Source organism: Tachysurus vachellii, chromosome 3 (assembly GCF_030014155.1).
Source record: "Tachysurus vachellii isolate PV-2020 chromosome 3, HZAU_Pvac_v1, whole genome shotgun sequence".
NCBI classification, from domain to species: Eukaryota; Metazoa; Chordata; class Actinopteri; order Siluriformes; family Bagridae; genus Tachysurus; species Tachysurus vachellii.
Window position 1 is genome coordinate 2,414,684 of NC_083462.1, and position 13,033 is coordinate 2,427,716.

The 13,033-nt window shown below is 40.5% G+C and overlaps 2 pseudogenes; both read right to left on the bottom strand.

The window, feature by feature from the left end:
- LOC132842591 (uncharacterized) overlaps positions 1 to 13,033 on the bottom strand; it is a 522,997-nt pseudogene that overhangs the window by 66,453 nt on the left and 443,511 nt on the right.
- Positions 6,718 to 8,793, bottom strand: LOC132842593 (uncharacterized; annotated as a pseudogene).

Below are 13,033 nucleotides of genomic sequence, written 5' to 3' on the forward strand. Positions count from 1 at the left end.
CTCTCTCTCTCTCTCTCTCTCTCTCTTTCTCTCTGTCTCCACAGAGCTCTGCCAAATCTAAAAGTCTTTCCAACTGTGTATTGTTCAGGATGGTAAATTTTTAGAGACTCCACAAAGGCCTGCAGTTCACACTGACCATGTTCATGTTTGTCTTTGCAGATTCCTCTCCTCAGATTGGCCCTGGCAATGCTGTAGGCCTCCCTGTCTACAGACCTAAAGCAGGAGAAGTTTTGTTAAAACCTTTTGTAGCACAGATCTTAAGTTGCAGTGATTTTATCCATAGCTTGTGTTATCCTTAGCATCTGGGATACATGCTATTACAACAATGTATATGAACTCACGTTCACACGTAAGAGCCTGCACTTAATTATTAGGTATTCATGATCAGCAGAGCAGTGGGAAACAACAGTGATAGAGACATTGCACCATGTTTTGTTTACATAAATGTATAAGCCCTCACCGCTGTTTTATCCTGTGCTGTTGCTTCTCTATCAGCCCTGAAGATGTTAAAGTGTGCTTCAGTTTCCAAGAAGATCATAATATTACAGTCAGTTATCAGTATCTGAGTGAGTGTATAAATTCTGTGGTTTGTTCACCATGGAGACACATTACCAATGATGAATGTGAACAACCAACGACTGGCAGCCATCTGTGACTGAGAGAACAGCACTAAGTAGAACACCACAGGAACATGCTGGTTCTGCTGGTTTTGGGCCGAGTTTCTCCGAGTCTGCGGAAAAGGGAAGCTAGTGGTTGTGGGTGAAGAGAAAAGACTCTGCCTGGGTCTTCAAGTGAGTTGATGGCACATAGGGAGTGAACCTGGGTCACTGAGATGCACTGCTGAACCCTCTGGAGGTGTCGTGGGCCTATCAGTGAAACACCAAGGAACGAGGGAGCCCACTTGACAACCCAAAAGGTGCCATCACTTAATGGACCATCCCACGGAGTCTCATCGGTGCCTCAAGTATGCATTAAGGGATATCAACATCAAGTCCTATACAACAGATCTGGATATTCTGCAGTGTCATTTGCAAGAGCATTAAAAGCCAATACACGTGCATAAAATAAATACACTAGGATGTTGCAAAAAAGTTTGTTTAATGAAACCAATCTGTGTGTTAGGAGAGAAAAAAACCCTGTGACAAGGTAAACATGCTCTATGTTGGTTTTCTGAGTGCTGTATTTTTACTGTGTTTAAATACAAAAAAAAAAACTTTTAAAATGTAATGCTTTTATTCAAACTGGTACAATATAAAAATTAATTTGACAAATTTGTTTAGGGGACCTTTTGTTAATAAAAGCATTCTGTAAGAGATAACAGATGGCTACAGACAGCAAAGAATATTCATGCTTAGGTCAGTGGTTTTCCCCTACAACACTTTTACTTTCTGTTACAGAGTAAAATGATTCAGCTTTCTTATGAAACGTAGAGTTGGAGACAGGAGATGTGAAATCAATATGTGCTGTTTATTGAACACAGATTGAACAAATCCAAAACAATCGAGAAAACAGACAAAAGTCCCAAAATACAGCAAAGACAATATGTGGGGAAAACATTCAAAAAAAGTTAGGCAATGATATACATTTACGGCATTTAGCAGACACCCTTATCCAGAGTGACTTACAACTGAGCAACTGAGTTCGGGTTCGAACCTATGACCAGTAGCCCAACACCTTAACCACTGAGCTACCACATCTCCATATACGTGAGTAAAAGTAACAAAACAAAATCGGTACACAAGAAAACAATGAACAATGAAAGCAATGAAAGGCCTGGTATTCAAATAAACCAATACTTCATGATCATGGCTTAAGAGCAACCCAGAACTGTCCCTTGACCAGGACATCAATCAATATTCAGACGGCAGCTTCATCTGGTGGGCCAGATGGGGAATTGCCTTAGCTGTTTTCATAGATGTCAGGAGACCCTTTATGGCACCAGCTTGCAGGCCTTAAAAAAACGGTCCACTACTACCATGATGGCAGTGTGGCCATGAGAGTTTGGGAGATCCGTGATGAAGTCGACTGTGAAGTGGGACAATGCTAAAACATTTACACATTTAAATCTAGACTCAAAACTCATCTGTTTAACTGTGCATTTTCTGAATGAGCACTGTGCTACGTCCAAACTGATTGCACTATGTATAATCCTTTCCTCTTTTTAATTGTTTTAATTTGATTTTAAATCAATTTTTAAATCATTTTAAAAGTTTTGTAATTTTTTGTTTTATTGTGAATATTGTTTTTATGATTATTTTAGGGGGGCACGGTGGCTTAGTGGTTAGCACGTTCGCCTCACATCTCCAGGGTTGAGGTTCGATTCCCGCCTCTGCCTCGTGTGTGTGGAGTTTGCATGTTTTCCCTGTGCCTCGGGGTTTTCTACGGGTACTCCGGTTTCCTCCCCCGGTCCAAAGGCATGCATGGTAGGTTGATTGGCATCTCTGGAAAATTGTCCGGAGTGTGTGATTGCGTGAGTGAATGTGTGTGTGTGCCCTGCGATGGGTTGGTACTCCGTCCAGGGTGTATCCTGCCTTGATGCCCGATGACACCTGAGATAGGCACAGGCTCCCCGTGACCCGAGGTAGTTCGGATAAGCGGTACTGTTCACTTTCTGTGTTTACTTTGATTTATTGATCTGTCCTGCCACTGCTGCTAGATCTGTCTATGTCAAAAAAAGGTTCATAAATGAAAACACCAGTGAGGTATTTATGAATGCTATATCAATGTTGCCAAACATATCGGCAGACTCTGTTGATGTTCTCCTTGAAAATTTTAACTTAAAAGTTAAAGATGCTATTGATGGTATAGCTCCAGTAAAGGTCAGGATGATCACTGGCAGACGTAAAGCACCTTGGAGAAACACAACAGCTGTACAGAGCATGAAAAGAACATGCAGAAAAGCTGAACGTATGTGGCGGAAAACAAAACTTGAAGTACATTATAGCATCTATAAGGACAGTCTTTGTGCTTTCAATGTAGAACTAGGCACAGCTAGACAGATCTTCTTCTCAAACATTATAAACAACAACATAAACAACACTCGCACTCTTTTTGCTACTGTAGAGAGACTAACAAAACCCCCAAATCAAGTTCCTCGTGAAATGCTCTCTGACAACAAATGCAATGAGTTTGCAACCTTTTTCTCTGAGAAAATCAGTAATATCAGAATGGCAATCAATATGGCCTCATATTGTAATGTGGTCAGTCAGACCTCATTACAACAACCTCAGGAATTTGTCATGTTCTCAGAATTTGACATAATTGATATAAAAACCTTGGAAGAAACAGTACAACATCTTAAAGCATCAACGTGCAGCCTTGACACCCTCCCCACATCCTTTCTCAAAAAGGTACTTAACTGTTTAGAAACTGACCTCTTAAAAATAGTAAATACTTCTCTGCTCACAGGCACTTTTCCAAAGTCCCTAAAAACGGCACTTGTTAAGCCTCTCCTAAAAAAGAGTAACCTATACAAAACCATACTTAGCAACTACAGATCAATCTCAAATCTCCCTTTTATAGGCAAGATCATTGAAAAGGTTGTTTTCAATCAGCTGAACAAATTCTTAAACTCAAATGGCTATCTGGACAATTTTCAATCTGGTTTCCGCCAGCATCACAGCACAGAGACAGTGCTCATAAAGATAATAAATGATATTCGCTTAAACTCTGATTCAGGTAAAATATCAGTGCTGGTGCTACTAGATCTTAGTGCTGCCTTTGACACGTAGATCACACCATACTCTTAAATAGACTGGAAAACTGGGTAGGGCTTTCTGGGATGGTAACCTAAAAGGGAGAGGACATCCATGACATGTGGAGTTTAACATCATATATATACGTGTATATATATATATATATATATATATATATATATATATATATATATATATATATATATATATATATATATATATATATATAATATCTGAAATAAACACCTGAATGCATTTCTTCCATCTTACTCCACACATACACTCACACACTCAAACACACACTCAATCACACACACTTACTCACCCACACACACACGAGTAATGTAGTTGACATTACTGACAACTGTAGTTGACATTACTGACATACATATAGTACTGACTACACGAGTAATGTAGTTGACATTGTAGTTGAACACCAGGGTAACTACTGGAAAGTTACTGGACATGTGTTATATAGATGATATGATAAACATGACATGGGTAACAGTTTTCTCATCACTTGGCCCAACATGGAGATCTGGAGATACCTGAGATTACTGTGGATGTTAGATTACTGTGAATGACCACTTTGGACATTATATGATGGCTTAATGACTACAATCACCATAAACAGATTTTGCAGTCTCTATCAGTGAAAAGCAAAAATAAACTTTGTGTCACACCTACCACGGACAATTCTGATACAATTAAATATATCTAATATTTATCTTGAATTTTTGTATTATATTAATTTTTATATTAAACTTTTGTTTTATGTTTATGTTCTCTAAAGCTGATTTGAGACAATGTCAATTGTTAAAAGCGTCATACAGATAAATTTGATTTGAATTGAATTCCCCCACAGACCACCAGAGGGCAGCCTTACCAAGTGCATGAACTTTTATTGTTTGCTTTATTTCTTTCTTTTGATTATTAAACACCTCCTTTGTATTTTCCAATTTGTTGCTTTATATAAGTTCTGTGTTTCCTTTCTTTGCTTTCTGGAGCTTTATGTTCATGCAGAGATAAATTTATACATTTCTAAATTAATAAATTAAATCCTAATAATATATTTCTGTTAAGCTACTTTGAGACAATGTCTGCTGATAAAAGTGTTATACAAATAAAACTGAACTGAATTTAGCTGAATTAATGTTGTAACAAAGCAGCCAGTGACATAAGAAACATTGTTCATGTATCTGAGTGACAGATGACGTGTATAATATAGTTTACTGATTATTTAAAAGCAGACTTGTGTATTTATGGAACTGTTTTAGCTCCAAAGCCATGGACAATGAATATACAGCATCTGACAGAAGTGATTACACTTCTCACATTTTTGTAAATATTTTATTATATCTTTTCATGTGACAACACTGAGGAAATTACACTTTACTACAATGTAAAGTAGTGAGTGTTCAGCTGGTATAACAGTGTAAATTTGCTGTCCCCTCAAAATAACTCAACACAGACATTAATGTCTAAACTGCAGCACAGTGGCCAAGACCATACAGCGGTTTAACAGGACAGGTTCCACACAGAACAGGCCTCGCCATGGGCCACCAAAGAAGTTGTGCACGTGGTCAGCGTCATATCCAGGGGTTGTGTTTGGGAAATAGACGTATGAATGCTACCAGCATTACTGCAGAGGTTGAAGGGGTGGGGTGTCACCCTGTCAGTGCTCAGACCAGACGCCACACACTGCATCAATGGTCTGCATGGCTGTTGTCCCAGAAGGAAGCCTCTTCTAAAGATGATGCACAAGAAAGCCTGCAAACTGTTTGCTGAAGACAAGCTAAGGACATGGATTACTGGAACCTTGCTGAAGATATTTATTGAATTATAGTTAGTGCAGATTAAATAAATAAATAAATAAATAAATAAATAAATAAATAAATAAATAAACAATCAAAACATAAGGTAACAGCAGAGGGTGCTGTATGGCAACATTTCTCAATATGTTTGGCAACATTTCTCACACACACACACACAAACACACACATGCATGCATACACACACACACACACACACACACACACACACACACACATATACACAGATACACACACAAAGACATACACAAACACTTGCACTATTACTTTAGCAACAGTGTTATGTAAAAGTGTAAGCAAATGTGACTACAATAGACAAACAGTATAAAAATCTGCCCTGCTGTCTGTACCCTAACCCTAACCTCTGACCCACCACACCCCCACCACCCCTTTTTGTGATAGGTTTGTCTATTTGTTTAATTTGGCAGTAGACTGTTTAATTATCAACATTCCTCAACATTTCTACATACAGTTAAATGTTGCCATAACGATAGTGTGAGATTTATTTTTGTGTGTTTATTTTGTCTATGAAGGTGCAAAGTGCAAACAAACAAATCCAAATTGTAAGGTCATAGTCAGAAAAACAGGTAAAAATCAGGTCAGGTCTGTAAATCCAGATATTAAAAACCAGAGAAACAACACTTTTTTTTTTGTCAGAATCTTCTAGTAGATTTTTCTGGTACATTTGGGTTGGTACAGTGATAGAGGACCAATTTAACATCAACACCTACACTGAAAAAATATTAAAAACATCCATTTATAAGAGTTTAGTCTTTATAATTGTAAACCTGAAGAAGGAGGTGAAGTAAACGAATTTTATCATTTTAGAAATATAACACTTAAGTAAACTACTGAGTACTAAATAATACACATAAGTAAGAAATCTTTATTTTTTTGTTAAATGCAAAGCTAATGGAAAAAGATATACGTTATATTGTGTATTAGAGAATAGTTTGAAGTGCAGAATAAATTTGTCACTTTGCTGTTAAGACAGAGCATTAATACATAAACATATATTAACATACACAAGAATATTACATGTTTGTATAATATTTGTATTATAAATGTAATTAGAAAAAGCAAATTAATTAAAAGTGACAAAAATGAATGATATGATGCTCACATGATATTTATGATCACATGTGACAAGAAGCCTGAATACGAACACTGTGCTAATTACAGTGTAATGCACTTGTTTTATACTTTAGGAGCTTTATTGGATATAATTGTAGAGAAGAACTTTTGTTTATTCACTCAGGTGTAGGCTGATTCATCTTCTTCTGTGAATCCACTTTGAACAGCTGCTTGAATGCTCTTTATCTCTTCTGGAGCAGCAGCTGGGAGAATGGCGAGCAACTCTTTATCAATCTTCTCCAGTCTTGCAAGACTCTTCTCTTCAAACTCCTTCTTGTTCCTGAGGACAAAGACTAAGATGGCTTTCTGAGCCTCATCACATGAGTTCCTTAGCTGCTTAACCTCAAACTGAAACTCCTTGCCCTCGTCCTTTTCCTTGTCCATGACCATCAGTTTTCCCAAAGAACTGACACGATCCATGAGGTGCTTGGTGGACACCTCAGTGTAGGTTGTAGAGATCATGTTGACAAGGCTGGTGATATTAGTGGCTTGAAAGGCCTGATTGTAGAGCAGATCTTTGGAGAAGAGCTTTGCGTTGTAGGAAAGCTTTTGTGTCTTCTGAGATGTGGATACAAATTTTTTAAGGGTTTTGGTCAGACTGATTTTCACAATGTTGGACACCATCTGAAAGAAGCGCACCATCTTCTCCCACTGCTCCTTCACTCTCCCCACGGCATCCATACCCTTAACCAACATTTGTATAGTGGTGTTGAAGTCTATCTCTTTGATCTCACACTTCCTCATGGTGTTCAGGATGTCAGTCAGCTCCTTTTGGTTCCTCTCCATGTTCTCTACACTCTTCTCATAGGTCTCTCTGGTCTTGTCCAGTTGAGCTCTGCTCTATGCGGAACCTGGCATTATCTGATGCCCTTTCTGAAGTTTACTTTATTCTTTATACATAATTGGTGATTTTGGAGTCAGAGCAGGAGAATTTGTGACAGTTCTACTTTTGCTGTCAAAACTACAAGCTGATTCATTCAGGTTTCTGATCAGTTTAATCAATTCATTTGTTTTGGCTTCTTCATATTTCTGTTCTGGTGCATACTTTCCTAGTTCTTCACAGATCCCAATGCTTTTGGTACAGATGTTTTGAGCTTCCTCTTTTGCTGTGCAGTTTTGGCATTTTTTTAAACTCTCCCCGATTTGTTTGAACTGATCTGCCTGAAAATTTGTCTTTGTAGTTTTGTGTTTTTGATCATACAAATCTTTCCATTTAATTGTGTTTTCAATCACAAACTCTTGAATTTTCTCTGTGCATTCCTATTTCATAAATAGTAATTTCATCAAAGCTATCAGCTTCAGGTTCTGGACTTTTAGACAGATCTTTTAGGAACATTCTGTGTCTCACTTTTAGATAACATGGTCGCTATTCCATTAATAAGAGTTGTGACACCCTCAGATATGCCATCAACGAAATCCATTCCTATCATTTCCCATCCATTGGGCAGTGAATCCATTGCTTTGCTGTAACTTTCATGTGCTTCGTTCAGCTGCTTTTCCATGTCTTTCAGTACCTTCTCTGAGCGTTTAGCAGATTCTTCTGATGACTGTTTTCTAAGCTTGGATTCCTCCAGTTTGAGCTTGATTTCCTCCAGCTCCTCTCCATAAAAGTTCTCAGCATTTACAGATGCTTCCAGCAGTTCTTGGATAATGTTGATGACAGCAGTCAACCATTCTTCTGTTGAATTGGCCAGCTCAAGACAGTCATCTGCAACAACACATATGTTCTCCAGCTGGTCAGGGAGGTGAGCTTCAACAACCTCATCACTGCCTTGGAACAGGATCTTCACAGCTATCTTCATGTAATCAGGAACTGCCATGGTGTAAAGTCTAATCCTATCCATGTTCTTATGGGCCTCATTGAAAGCCCACCAGCCTGAGTTACACACCTGCATGAGGCAGGCACGAAATGATTCTGGGTATTTGATGAACTTGTAGCCAACTTTAGGTGGGTTCTTGTTGATGGAGAAATCTGTTGAGGACATGAAGACCAACTCTCCCAGGATGGCTATGGAGAGAGGAGCAGGAGTCAGATACTCCTCCCAGTTGGCATACGGCTGCATCACAAGCTTGGTTTGGTTCCTCATCTCCTCAGCTGTGGTGAGGCTTTGAGTTTTCTTTGCAATTTGGAGTGTTATTTATACCTTTCATTGGATGGATTGCAGGTAAGAATTACAGCATACAGATAAAAATAATGACATCTAAGCTTATCATCATCATAACCTTCATGACTCTATAGTTTGTTTCTTCACTGTTCAGGTCCTGCCATGATTATTGGTGGTGCAGTTGAACTGGATCAAGCAAACAAAGCTGTCCAGGTGGCTCAGGAGGAGGTGAGAAAGTCTGAGAATGAAGTGAGAAACTATGAACTTAAAGTATCTCATTACATGTCTAAGATTTCCCAGACCGAACGTGACATCAGTCAGAAAAATGACCAGCTAAAGCAGATACATGAAGGAATCCAGAAGGTGAAGAAGCAGAGTCAGTCTGTAGTTGAGTTCCAACAGAAATTGAGAAGAGCTGTCAATCTTCTGGGTGTCCTGAGAGGGAGGGTCAGTGTGGCTGAAGGTCTGAATCGCAGATCCATCCTCCAGGAGCCTGTGATGAAGGTGATGGAGGATGTGATGAAGGCCATAGAGCAGAGCACAGGAAATGAGCTCCTCTATCGCAATGACCTGCCAAGATGAAGGAGAACAACCAATGACTTGCAGCCATCTGTGTATAAGAGAACAGCTGAATATCACAATATTGTTAATTCTTTTGTTTTGAACAGAGATACACAGAAAAATAAATATTCTGTAGCATTTAAGAGTTTTGATTAAATAAGAATAAAGTACTAAAAAAATGTAATATTTTATGTCATTTTCAAGAGCATTAAAAGCCACTAAACATGAGCATAAATAAATACAGTAATTGGATGTTGTAGTAAATGAATTTTGCAGTAAATAAAAACAAATGATTCTGTGAGCTAGAAGTGATATAAACCCTGTGATAAGGTTACAATTTTGCATGATGATTGTTTGTGTCCTGTATTTTATTTCTATTTTAAATGGAAAACAATGTTGCATGCAATAACTTCAGTGCTTTTATACAATCTGGTTAAATATCGAAATAAAAATGACTATAACAAATATGATGAAATAAAGAGATTTTATTTAACATCCTTTTAATATATAGATTTAAATAATTAAAGATTATCTAAATCTATAAACTGAAATGGAAATATTTTACCAGCCATGCACACCAAGCTAGACCTCAAATAATTTAAATTAGATTAAATATTTTTATTTATAAATAAAATAAATTATATACATTTTTATTTATACATAATGTTGACCATTTTATTTAGATAAATAAATAAATACAGAGAGACATACAAAAGTGCTTTGAAGCCTCCATCAATGAATACATCTACACTGGTACACTACTTAGTATGAGTAATGTACTACTGTTACAAACTTAGTATGCCAGCAGCCTAGAAACTCTGCCGGGAGAAATAGCATTAAATAATAATAATAATATCTAAAATATTTAGGAAAATATTAAGTGTTTTAGGAAGAGGTAGGTCTTCAGCCATTGTTTAAGTGACTCAGCTGTTTTGACATCTAGGGGAAGTTCATTCCACCACCTTGGTGCCAGAACAGAGAAGACTCTTGACCTCTAGTAAATCTGAGGGAGCGAGGTGCAGTGCGAGGAGTGACAAGAGCTTTGAAGTAAACGGTTGCTGGTCCATATATGGCTTTGTAGGTAAGCATCAGTGTTTTGAATTTTGCTATATCCCTGCACAACGATCTAATCTCCCCTTCAGTCACAGCTCGCAACCTTGGGGTAACCATGGACAATCAACTGTCCTTTTCCTCTCATGTTGCTAATGTGACTCGCTCATGTCGGTTTCTTCTTTACAACATTAGAAGGATTCGGCCATTTTTGTCCACACAGGCTGCTCAGGTACTTGTTCAGTCTTTTGTTATTTCTAGACTGGATTACTGCAATGCACTGCTGGCAGGTCTACCTATGAATGCAATCCGTCCTCTGCAAATGATCCAAAATGCAGCTGCCCGGCTTGTTTTCAACCTGCCAAAGTTCTCGCATACCACCCAGCTGCTGCGATCCCTCCACTGGCTTCCGGTAACTGCATGCATCAGATTCAAAACACTGATGCTGGCCTACAAAGCCAAAAATGGACCAGCTCCCTCTTACTCCAAAGCCCTCATCACTCCTCGCACTGCACCCTGCACTCTCCGATCTATCAGCACTGCTCGACTGGTTCCACCATCTCTCAGGGTAAGAGGCAAGTATACTACAAGACTTTTCTCTGTTCTGGCACCAAGGTGGTGAGTCACAGCTGAGTCACTGGCTATTTTCAAACGGCGGTTGAAGACCTCCTTATTCAGGAAACACTTCAACTAGCACTTCATTCCCTATCTTTTGCATTAAAAAAAAAAAAACGGACACTTTTTAAACTGTAACTTTGAACAAATGTTTTAAACTCAGGGTATCTTAAGTATGTAACCTTGTGAGCCAGCAGTAATGTATTCAATGCTAGAGACTTAAGCACTTATGTACGTCACTCAGCATAAGGGTGTCTGCCAAATGATGTAAATGTAAATGAATCTGATGTTTGCAGCTACTGGAAGCCAGTGGAGGAGCACAGATGTGGGGTGGGGTAGAGAACTTAGGAAGGTTGAAAACTACACCAGGTTACGTATGTAACCCGGTTCCCTGAGAAGGGAACGAGACACTGCGTCAGGGCTGACGCTATGGGAACACTTCTGTGAGGAAGGTGTGTCTGAAGCTCTGTGTGCAAACATGCCATTTTGATGGCTCAGGAAGGACACGTGACGAAGTGATTACGCGCCAGTAAGTCCATATAAGGGCATCTACGTCATATTACTCTAGCTTCTACTTGTCTGAAGGAAGCGCGAGAGGACGCCCGGGGCGTGGCCAGCGATGTAGCATCTCGTTCCCTTTTGAGGGAACTCGACGCTGCGTAAGGGCTGACGCTATGGGAATGCCAATACCCACGCCGCCACACACTTGGTTGATGACTGTGCCAGAGGCTGTGAGAGAGCATGAGCAAGCTGGGAACAGACCATCAATGGCCCTACAGGACCTGGGACCCTGGAGTGGGGTCCAAGTACAGGTTATAGAACCTGATAAAAGTGTGCAGAGAGGACCAACCTGCTGCAGCACAAATATCATCAAGGGGGACACCCCTGGCCAAGGCACTGGACAAGGCAATACTCCTAGTGGAGTTAGGAGGTGAAAAAAAGGTGAAAAAGCCTTCACTTCAGAGCATATAGCTTCCTAGTAGAGGGAGCCCTAGCATTCAGTAGAGTCTTGGTCACCTCAGATGAGAGTCCTGCCTCTAGGAACTGGTCCCCCTCAGGGGCCAGACCCGAAGCTTCCACATCTCAGGGTGGGGGTATAGGATCCTCTCTCTGAGCCTGAGAGAGGAGATCCTCCCTGACGGGAACCTCCCATGGAGTGCCGTTCAGGAGGGAAGCTGGGACCGTGAATCAACTTGAAAGGGCCCACGAGGGGCAACTAGGAGAAGCTTGACCCGGCCGTGGCACACTCTGGCTAGGACTTGCGGGAGCAGAGCTACCGGGGGGGAAGGCGTACAGATGGAGCCTCGGCCACCTCCATACTAAGGCTTCCAGGCCCAAAGGTGTCGGATGAGTGAGGGAAAGCCACGGCGGACAGTGGGTCGACTTTTTGGAGGTGAACAGATCCACTTCCACCAGGCCGAAAATCTGCCAAATTCGCTCCACTACGTGGGGTGGAGACATCACTCCCCGGGCCTCAGCACCTGCCTTGACAGGAAGTCTGCCTCCCGATTTACATGCCCTGGAATGAAAATCGCTCTTAGCCCAGAGGAGAATCTGCTGTGCCAACCTGAAAAGGGGGCGCAAACGCAGACTGCCCTGATGATTGATGTGGGGAACAACTGCATTGTTGTCTGTCTGTACTAAGACATGGCAGTCCCTGAGGTGTGAAAGAAAGTGTTTCAATGCTAGAAACACAGCCCTCATCTCCAGGCAGATTATGTGCCACAAGAGATAGGGGCCCTCCCATAGACCCTGGGCAGATGGCCATCCAAGGCCGCTCCCCAGCCTGAAAGTGAGGCACATGTCGAAAGAGTTCTACGACTGTGACATGCCCCTAGAGTGGGACCCAAGGCCAGGAACCGGGGACTTTTCCACATAAGAAGGGTACAAAGCCCACAGCTTAACCCTTATAAACTTTAGGGGATGTCTGAGAGGATGAAAGCCTGCACCCCTGAGCTGCAGCTGGAATGGCCTCATGTGAGGCAGACCCAAAAGGATAACGTTGGCCGCTGCCAACATGAGACCGAGCACCCTCTGTGCC